We start from the raw sequence: 10,043 nt of genomic DNA, 5'->3' as shown, positions 1-10,043 counted from the left end.
AGTAAATCTGGATGAAACTGGGCACACAGGTGCAGTAGGTGTCCCAGAGAAGGAATCTGTTGAAAGTTGGACCTCAACTACTCAGCATGATTTTTAATGAATTTTTGAAAATTGACATAATTCTATTGTATTGACTGTATTGAATTGAATACAAGTACCCTTTAATTTCTGAGGAATTCTACAGTAAATCTGGATGAAACTTGGCACACAGGTACAGTAGGTGTCCCAGAGTAGGGATGTGTTGAAAGTTGGACATCAACTACTCAGGATGATTTTTAATGAATTTTTGAAAATTGACATAATTCTATTGTATTGACTGTATTGACTGTATTGACTGTATTGTATATAAATGTACTGTAATTTCAGAGGAATTCTACAGTAAATCTGGCTGAAACTTGGCACACAGGTACAGTAGGTGTCCCGGAGGAGGGATGTGTTGAAAGTTGGACATCAACTACTCAGGATGATTTTTCATGAATTTTTGAAAATTGACATAATTGTAGTGTATTGGCTGTATTGCATTGGATACAAGTACCCTTTAATTTCTGAGGAATTCTACAGTACATCTGGCTGAAACTTGGCACACAGGTACAGTAGGTGTCCTAGAGGAGGGATGTGTTGAAAGTTGGACCTCAACTACTCAGGATGATTTTTAATGAATTTTTATATAAAGCGAAAAGGCGCTACCGTAAAGACTGGTGTAAAAGCGCAAGGAAATTTATGCGGCGGATAGGAGGCGGCTGGCTTGACCGCGGCTCACAAATGACGGCTCACTTTACCGCGGTCAAAATAAAAGCTATACTATACGCTTCTTCTGGGCTATATTCTCAGCAGCATATTAAACATATCAGGCCCCATAAGGAGAATCATGTGCTAATGGCTGTCTAAATGACTCGGGTAAAGTTTGTAGCATGCGTGCTTGTTGTTTTTGTCTGCTTCCACTTGTCTTTGCACTAAGGTGATGTCGGCATAAATGTGCAGTCATATTCATTGTGTTCCCACTAGTGCTGTCAGCGTTAATCTGAAATGACCTTAACGCCACAACACGGCGGATCGCCCCGTGCGTGGGGCTGGACGGCCAACACCTTAACGAGCTAACTGCGCTAACGCACTAGTTCCCACCAATGTAATTGAGCATTGCGTGGCACATCCGACATAGTGTTTTACTTTTGTCCATGACGCGCTTACCTTCAGGGTCATACATCACATGAAAACCAAAATAGTTCCAAACGCCAGATCTGAATTAGGGTGGAGGAGGTTCAATTTGCCATGTTGCAAGGAGAGTAGAGCTGGGCGATAGAACGATAACGATATGTATCGCGATATAACTTTTACTCGATAGAGAAATTAAACTATCGCGATAGACCTCGCCGCTCCACCACAACCACCCACACATGCAGGGCCTTGGAGTAGGGGTATGTCACCAGGGTGCAGAGGAGGCTACCCCCCCCCCCCCCCCTGTCCCCTTCTAGCTGCCTCTGCCTCAATTTTATCCCACAACTTAGACATTCACATTACTCACACTCTCATTACACATACATATAGGATCTTGGGGGTGGGCACGATACACGGAGTCCAATTTACCATCAGGGTGTACACCTCACCCCTGGCGTCGTTGCCCACCTCTCAATTTTGAATACACGTAGACATTGAGGGCTAGCAGGAGGGACTATGCGCTTACCTGCTGCTCTCTGGCAGGTAGCTCCATGCCTTCCTGGGTTTTAATTGCACCTTAGAACACACATGCATCAACACTACAATGAGCGGGTGGAGGGAGGTTTGGAGTCTTCTCTCACCCCCGTTCTCTGCGGCCTGCTGGAGCGGGGGGGCTAGGAGGAGTTGGCCGTCCGACTGCGGTCTGGAGTGTGGGGCCTCCCTGCTGCTGCGGAGTCGGGGCGGTCTGCCTCTCCCCACCGCAGGGAAAAGGATAACACCACCTGGGTCTGGGTGCAGTTCCCCCCTCCAGGGGCAAGGGTACCTAGACCCGGTTCATAGAGTACGCTTGGGGAGTGTGATCGTGTGTACAGCGTCTCTTTATGTCTGTCTCCACGTTGGTTGAGTGTGGAGTAAGTGCATATGAGAGCATGAGGGTGGGAATGGATGTTTGTATCTGTGTGTGCCTGTATGTCTGTGTCTATATGTCAGGTTGGGTATCAGACGCCACCTCTCTGGGGACATCTCAGGCCCTCCAAGGTTTGGAGGCCTATCTCCACCCACCACTTCCCCTGCCAGTGGCGGACTCCCTCAGGTGTCGGTGCGTTGGTGGTTCTTTGTGTCTGGGGGTGGGCGTCCGGGTACACACCGGCTCACTCCTTGGCGGCCGCTTATCGGGGCCTGGAGCCTGGGGCTCGCTCGGGCCACTTCGGAGGTGGGGTGCCCCCGGCCTCTCGGCCTGGGGCTCGGTCACTCAGGCACAGCTGGCTGCCGGCGGAGCTCACGGGCGCGTCACTGCAACTCCCCCTGGCTTCTGCTCCGCGGCTGCTGAGTGAGCCCTCATCTGGGACTCTCCTCAGCTCTTACTGGGACAGTGGCGCGGCTGCCCCTCTGTTGGTCTTCCTTGGTCTCTTGTGTTCTGGGGGCCTCTGGATGTCTGGAGTTTTGATCTCCTCCATACCTGCTTCATACCCTGGAGGACGGGGCTGTGGCTCCCCACACTCCCTAGCAGATCGTTACATGGAGAAACCTTTGGAATACAAGCATGCTGATCCACACAGGTATGCACACAGGTGTACACACGGGTATTCACAGACGCGGACTACAGCTTTCTTGGCTGCTGCCTCAAAGCACATTGTGCGCTGTCTATCTTGCGTGCTGCACAATATCGTTTATTATTTAGTATCTACTGATATCTACTGCTAGCTAGTTTATTGTGATGGTGCCGTGTTTTTTATTATGTTGCTCTTTGTTGTTTGCTTTCTCAGGTGACCCAGGTGTTTTTTTTTTTTTCTTTCTTCCCCCCCTTCTCACAGTCTCTTCTCCCCTTTGGTTTTCTTTCTCTCCCTCTCTTTCTTTCATTCTTTCTCCCTGTCCTATCCCCCAATCATGTCTGTCCCGTTTGTAGCAACTGAAAATAAAATAAATTCATAATTATAATAAAGGTCAATCAAATGGACCAATATGGCAAGGCCATGATGATCCACTTGGTAAAATAAATCCGCTTGGCATCTTTCTTGGCCTTAAGACAACAATTCTGATGGCTAAAGATCCAAACGGGACACAAAAAAAAAAAAGAAAAAAAAGAAAAAAAAAAAGAAAAGGGTCAGCCAATCCAAATTAAGTAGCGCAGAGCCGAATCAATCACAGCCGCAGCGTCACGTCGCGTGACTTGTTATGTACAGCACAAGTGCCAAGCCGCACATGTGTATTTGTTTGGGAAGCAGCCAGCCATCGTACCGCCCGGGTGATGGAGGAAATGAGTGTGCCGACTAGAAAAATCAACCGAGCGTGACCGAAGGTTACCGAAGAGAAAACAGATGATGGTTCCAATGCCGGAGAGATTGTCGAACGGAAGAGCCATAGAAGTTTCGTAGTGTGAAGGTATTTCGGCTATTTCAAGTCTGACAAAAAACAGAGTAGCGTGCACTGTAAATTGTGCCGAAAGCAAGTCTGGAAATACAATAAAGTGGTGCATGCGTCACACTATGCGCCACGTTATTGTTTCGGTGAAATGAATTTCTACAATACTGTTACTGTTAATTCTACTCTCTGCAGTGTTTAAATGCTTACATATACACACAGTTACTGTCCCTCCACACATACGACTCGGTTCTGCTTCTATGCCCCAGCTTTGTTTACTTTTTCCCACCGAGGCTTCTAGACTTCTGATTGGCCAACATTTCTGCACGGTTAGGAATCTAGCGCCACCTGCTGCTTTGGCATGTTCATAGCAGCGTTTTCCTTCATTTCTGCCTTTATGTGTGGACGGGATTAGTTTTTAAAACGAAAACGGAAAATCTCCGTTTTCAAAAATACCCGTGTACGTGTGGACGTAGCCTCAGTCTCTGACTGGAAGCGCTAATTCGTCATTCGGCTTTTGTCAGACTAAAGTAACTGTTAAAACTGTTTGAAAAGCTAAGCTATACAACAAGGAGAGATTGAGAATTTCCTTTTAGTTCTCAGTTTATTTGATATTGACAAAAGTTAGTCAGTTTTGTCTGTTCTTCTGTAAAACAAACTAAGATTTATTTTTAGAATTAATACTTTGTTTCTAAGTGGAATTGACAATTTAGTCTGTTTCATTTGTTCTATTTTGAAACAAACGCTTTAGCGGCTGTCTTTTGTGTAGTTTGCAATATTTGCCTTTATTTATCTGAAAAAGTCTCATGTTCCTTAAGTACATCTACCCTGTTGAACTTCATCCATCCATTCGCGTCCGCTTAATGGATGAACTTATTATGGGAAATAAATATTTAAATAAAAACAAGCTGCTGATTATTTCACATTTTACTTGTGAGCAACGGCACATTTAAATCTTACAAATATAGTTATTTGGCTTATATCGTGATAGATATCGTTATCGCCTGAAATGAAAAAAACATATCGTGATATGAAAAAATGTTATATCGCCCAGCTCTAAAGGAGAGCTTAAATTCTGTCTCGCTAGCTTGCCCTGAGCACGAATATCGTTGCACCCCTAATATATATATATATATATATATATATATATATATATATATATATATATATATATATATATATATATATATATATAAATATGACAAATATAAATGACAAATTAAAAATGCATGAACATTTTTTTGTATCGAAAAAATATCGAACCGTGACACCAAAGTATCGAACCGAACCGAACCGTGAATTTTGTGTATCGTTGCACCCCTAATATATATATATATATATATATATTAGGGGTGCAACGATATTCGTATCGATATTGAACCGTTCGATACAGTGCTTTCGGTTCGGTACGCATATGTATCGAACAATACAACATTTGTAATTTATTTTATCAACTTTCCTTCTGACAATGCTGTCTGTGTTGAGCGCTCAGTGAATCTGCGTTCGACTACTCCGCCTAGGCTGCACTGTCGAGCGCAGATCCACTGAGCGCTCAACACAGACAACATAGTCAGAAGGAAGAGCGCAGGGCAAGCTAGCGAGACAGAAGTTAAGCTCTCCTTGCAACATGGACCTCCCCCACCCTCATTCAGATCTGGCGTTTGGAATTATTTTGATTTTCATCTGATGTATGACCCTGAAGGTAAGCGAGTCATGGACTAAAGTAAAACAGTATGTTGGATGTGCCATGCAATGCTCAATTACATGGGTGGGAACTAGTGTGTTAGCGCAGTTAGCTCGTTAACGTGTTGGCCGTCTAGCCCCATGCACGGGGCGATCGGCGGTAGCTCGTTAACGGAGATTTGCCGTGTTGTGGCGTTAAGGTCATTTCAACGAGATTAACCTGAAAGCACTAGTGGGAACACAACGAATATGACTGCACATTTACATCCTAGTGCAAAGACAAAAACAGCAAGCATGCTACTAACTTTAGCTGAGTCATTTAGACAGCACATGATTCTCCTTATGCTGCTGAGAATATAGCCCAGAAGAAGCGGATAGTATAGCTTTTATTTTGGAAAGAGACATTTCTCTGTAATAAACTCTCTTTTCCAAAGATGAGTGATTCCTCAATCAGATACAGAGCTCGCAATATCGCTAGCCCGACGTCCCGGTGCTAGAGATTTTTTTCAGTCGGGCTACCAAAATCTATCTCTGCCCTGCCCGTCGGCCTATTGTAGGAAGGAAAAATATATGTCAATGCTTTTGCATTCTTTCAGAAATGTAGCTGGGTAATTATGTCATTGGCATCGGTGAGCCACTGTCAATATGTGACATTGAAATCGCGTTTGAATTTGCGCTTGTTTTTTTGCTTTCACTTTGCAATCGTGCGAACTGTGTATAGAGAGCGACAGCACTGATCTGTGAGTGATGATAATTTGTGCACCAATTCCTTAATCGTTAGCTTACTATGCAAACATGGCAAGTGAAATCTCCCGCAGCAAGCTTAAACATGTGAGAGGTTGATCGCGCAGAGAATCGCTGAGCTTATGTGAGTGCGTGTGTAAAAGCAGCAGGATATATATTTTAGTTCTGCTGAGCCAAATAAGACAGGTCAGGGTGAAGAAGTGACAGCCAAAGAAAAGCTTACCACAAAATGGAGAAGTTATGACAAATCAGACTATAAGGCAAAAAGAAAGTGCAGCTTTATGGTTTCATGGACAAAAGAATTTTTGTGGCTGCAATATGACGAGCTAAATAACCAGGGCTGCACATAAGTGGTCTGCAGGTGCGCATTCGCTGTCAAAATAAAAAACACGCAAAAAGGGTTAGGGTTAAATTTAAAAACTGTACTTTTGAGTTAAAATATATATTTATAATTTTAATAAATGACAAATTAAAAAGGCATGAAAATTTTTTTTGTATCGAAAAAATATCGAACCGTGACACCAAAGTATCGAACCGAACCGAACCGTGAATTTTGTGTATCGTTGCACCCCTTATATATATATATATTAGGGGTGCAACGATATTCGTATCGATATTGAACCGTTCGATACAGTGCTTTCGGTTCGGTACGCATATGTATCGAACAATACAACATTTGTAATTTATTTTATCAACTTTCCTTCTGACGATGCTGTCTGTGTGGAGCGCTCAGTGAATCTGCGTTCGACTACTCCGCCTAGGGTCGACAGTGCAGGAGTAGTCGAACGCAGATTCACTGAGCGCTCCACACAGACAGCATAGTCAGAAGGAAGAGCGCAGGGCACCTCCCCCACTCTCATTCAGATCTGGCGTTTGGAATTATTTTGGTTTTCATGTGACGTATGACCCTGAAGGTAAGCGAGTCATGGACTAAAGTAAAACAGTATGTTGGATGTGCCATGCAATGCTCAATTACATGGGTGGGAACTAGTGTGTTAGCGCAGTTAGCTCGTTAACGTGTTGGCCGTCTAGCCCCATGCACGGGGCGATCGGCGGTAGCTCGTTAACGGAGATTTGCCGTGTTGTGGCGTTAAGGTCATTTCAACGAGATTAACCTGAAAGCACTAGTGGGAACACAACGAATATGACTGCACATTTACGCCGACATCATCCTAGTGCAAAGACAAAAACAACAAGCATGCTACTAACTTTAGCCGAGTCATTTAGACAGCTGTTAGCACATGATTCTCCTTATGCTGCTGAGAATATAGCCCAGAAGAAGCGGATAGTATAGCTTTTATTTTGGAAAGAGACATTTCTCTGTAATAAACTCTCTTTTCCAAAGATGAGTGATTCCTCAATCAGATACAGGGCTCGCAAAATCGCTAGCCCGACGTCCTGGGGCTAGCGATTTTTTTCAGACGGGCTACCCTACCCTCTGACATCTCTTATTAATCGTTAGCTTACTATGCAAACATGACAAGTGAAATCTCCCGCAGCAAGCTTAAACATGTGAGAGGTTGATCGCGCAGAGAATCGCTGAGCTTATGTGAGTCCGTGTGTAAAAGCAGCATGATATATATTTTAGTTCTGCTGAGCCAAATAAGACAGGTCAGGGTGAAGAAGTGACAGCCAAAGAAAAGCTTACCACAAAACGGAGAAGTTATGACAAATGAGACTATAAGGCAAAAAGAAAGTGCAGCTTTATGGTTTCATGGACAAAATAATTTCTGTGGCTGCAATATGACGAGCTAAATAACCAGGGCTGCACATAAGTGGTCCGCAGGTGCGCATTCGCTGTCAAAATAAAAAACGCGCACAAGGGTTAGGGTTAAATTTAAAAACTGTACTTTTGAGTTAAAATATATATTTATAATTTTAATAAATGACAAATTAAAAAGGCATGAACATTTTTTTGTATCGAAAAAATATCGAACCGTGACACCAAAGTATCGAACCGAACCGAACCGTGAATTTTGTGTATCGTTGCACCCCTAATATATATGTATATATATATATCCAGAGATGGTACGAAAACTATGTTCATTATTTGAAGTAATCATAACAACAAATTCCAGTTTTTGTCTCCTGCAGGAATATTGTCACCAAAGAACAATGGGATGTTTCAAACAGGACACAGCATCTGAATATAATTCAAACCAATGCCCTCTCCGAAATAATCTTTGTTGGACTTTTTTATTTGTTCTAAAGATTCATAATCAAAACATAAATCCTGGAAGGCAAGTCATGTTCTGACATGACGAGTTGTATGAGATATTCAAAAAAGCTATTTGATGTCGTATAAGCTACACCCTCAAGAAGATCATGCATTAAATCAAATGAGTAGTTATTACAAACTGCATATACAGGGAGTGCAGAATTATAGGCAAATGAGTATTTAGTCCACATCATCCTCTTCATGCATGTTGTCTTACTCCAAGCTGTATAGGCTCGAAAGTCTACTACCAATTAAGCATATTAGGTGATGTGCATCTCTGTAATGAGAAGGGGTGTGGTCTAATGACATCAACACCCTATATCAGGTGTGCATAATTATTAGGCAACGTCCTTTCCTTTGGCAAAATGGGTCAAAAGAAGGACTTGACAGGCTCAGAAAAATCAAAAATAGTGAGATATCTTGCAGAGGGATGCAGCAGTCCCAAAATTGCAAAGCTTCTGAAGCGTGATCATCGAACAATCAAGTGTTTCTTTCAAAATAGTCAACAGGGCCGCAAGAAGCGTGTGGAAAAACCAAGGCGCAAAATAACTGCCCATGAACTGAGAAAAGTCAAGCGTGCAGCTGCCAAGATGCCACTTGCCACCAGTTTGGCCATATTTCAGAGCTGCAACATCACTGGAGTGCCCAAAAGCACAAGGTGTGCAATACTCAGAGACATGGCCAAGGTAAGAAAGGCTGAAAGACGACCACCACTGAACAAGACACACAAGCTGAAACGTCAAGACTGGGCCAAGAAATATCTCAAGACTGGTTTTTCTAAGGTTTTATGGACTGATGAAATGAGAGTGAGTCTTGATGGGCCAGATGGATGGGCCCGCGGCTGGATTGGTAAAGGGCAGAGAGCTCCAGTCCGACTCAGACGCCAGCAAGGTGGAGTACTGGTTTGGGCTGGTATCATCAAAGATGAGCTTGTGGGGCCTTTTCGGGTTGAGGATGGAGTCAAGCTCAACTCCCAGTCCTACTGCCAGTTTCTGGAAGACACCTTCTTCAAGCAGTGGTACAGGAAGAAGTCTGCATCCTTTAAGAAAAACACGATTTTCATGCAGGACAATGCTCCATCACACGCGTCCAAGTACTCCACAGCGTGGCTGGCAAGAAAGGGTATAAAAGAAGAAAAACTAATGACATGGCCACCTTGTTCACCTGATCTGAACCCCATTGAGAACCTGTGGTCCATCATCAAATGTGAGATTTACAAGGAGGGAAAACAGTACACCTCTCTGAACAGTGTCTGGGAGGCTGTGGTTGCTGCTGCACGCAATGTTGATGGTGAACAGATCAAAACACTGACAGAATCCATGGATGGCAGGCTTTTGAGTGTCCTTGCAAAGAAAGGTGGCTATATTGGTCGCTGATTTGTATTTGTTTTGTCTTTGAATGTCAGAAATGTATATTTGTGAATGTGGAGATGTTATATTGGTTTCACTGGTAAAAATAAATAATTGAAATGGGTATATATTTGTTTTTTGTTAAGTTGCCTAATAATTATGCACAGTAATAGTCACCTGCACACACAGATATCCCCCTAAAATAGCTAAAACTAAAAACAAACTAAAAACTACTTCCAAAAACATTCAGCTTTGATATTAATGAGTTTTTTGGGTTCATTGAGAACATGGTTGTTGTTCAATAATAAAATTATTCCCCAAAAATACAACTTGCCTAATAATTCTGCACTCCCTGTACTTAAGTAAATTTAGTGTGGAATTTTTTTTCAACCCTTATAAAGCCTTCAATTGTGGGTTTTCTTACAGAGGCTGGCAATGCATTTCAAACACATCTTTTTCAGGAATGATCATCCTCACTGTGTACCTTTTTGATGATCATTCTTCTAAATCAAACAAAGGTGACAGAAATGACT

The sequence above is a fragment of the Diplotaxodon limnothrissa genome, linkage group LG11 (genome assembly GCF_057381915.1).
Source record: "Diplotaxodon limnothrissa isolate DT_005_m linkage group LG11, D_limnothrissa_male_GT1.1, whole genome shotgun sequence".
Classification (NCBI taxonomy): Eukaryota; Metazoa; Chordata; class Actinopteri; order Cichliformes; family Cichlidae; genus Diplotaxodon; species Diplotaxodon limnothrissa.
The sequence above is the reverse complement of the archived record's forward strand: the minus strand, read 5'-3'. Positions refer to the sequence as shown.